The following is a 1,069-nucleotide window of genomic DNA, read 5'->3' on the forward strand; positions in this document are numbered from 1 at the left end:
GAGTGACATTGAAAAAAATTAGGGCTATATAAAGCAATTATCAATTTGCATGCAATTTCCATCTATAATGCTGGAGGAGGGACACGCAAAATGCATATTGTGGACAGGGTACTAAACACCTGCGTATTAGACATTAAAAAACGCAAGCAGTGACCAAATTATTCCTCCTGAAATAATTCTGGCATGACAATGAATAATCACATTTCGATTTGGAAAATTAATGGCATTAAGCAGTCCCGTGTTATCAAATCTACTAAAATAGATTTTGAGCATTGACATGTCTACGCTTGGAATGAAGAGAGAAATGTTCTTGAATTTCACAATGTTTTTTAAAATGAGGGGTATAAGAACCCAAACAGTTAGATTTAGGATGAAATGAAAATGATTAATACAATTGCAATACATCTGCAAAAACTGAGGAACAATTTTCCTTACCTTTTTGAATTGTCCTTGGCAGAACGTTAAACAAAAAAATCATCCAATGCAACTGAAGATAACAATGACAGATCTGAGTGTTTCTGGTGAACACTCACTGATGGGGTTATTTCTCCCCGAACACATTTTCTCTGTAGTGGTACATTTATATCACATTGCTGTATTTGCCTACGTTTCTTACGTCATTTCCCCCCCCTGCAAGTTTTAGTAATCTTACATTAGTACCTCTCCTGAACTATTCACCATATCACCAAGAACAATCTGTGGACTGTGAATATATCTTGAATCTCGATGTCAAGTTCCTTATGGAGACAATTAATCCAGTTTTCAGGACGAAAAGGACTCCATGAGAGGGGGAGGGGGACGCAGCCAAGAACGCCCGCACTCTTCTCCCTCTCGATTCCAGGCCGTCACTGAGGTCTCCGTAAAGCCGAGCCCGGAGCTTATGGTCAGCGAGTTGCCAGTATGGAATTTTGGTTGCCCTTATTTCGCATCTCCTTTGTAGTAATTTAAAAGTTTTATACACGCTGACTGTTGGAAATGCGTTAAACATTTTTTTTTTGACAGGAACATTGGAAACTAAATTTTTCGTTCTTTTTTTTATTGTTTATTGAATGAAATAATCGGATTGTTT

The 1,069-nt window shown here is 37.6% G+C and overlaps 1 protein-coding gene across 1 annotated transcript in view; it reads right to left on the reverse strand.

Moving 5' to 3' along the window:
• Positions 1–1,036, reverse strand: part of LOC119585810 (insulin-like growth factor-binding protein complex acid labile subunit) — a 64,436-nt gene extending 63,400 nt beyond the window's left edge. The window contains exon 1 of the mRNA XM_037934531.1: positions 436–1,036. The gene's annotated coding sequence lies outside the window, so the exon portion shown is untranslated. The remainder of the gene's footprint in view (positions 1–435) is intronic.
• Between the last annotated feature and the right edge of the window lie 33 nt (positions 1,037–1,069).

Source organism: Penaeus monodon, chromosome 20 (genome assembly GCF_015228065.2).
Source record: "Penaeus monodon isolate SGIC_2016 chromosome 20, NSTDA_Pmon_1, whole genome shotgun sequence".
Lineage (NCBI taxonomy): Eukaryota > Metazoa > Arthropoda > Malacostraca > Decapoda > Penaeidae > Penaeus > Penaeus monodon.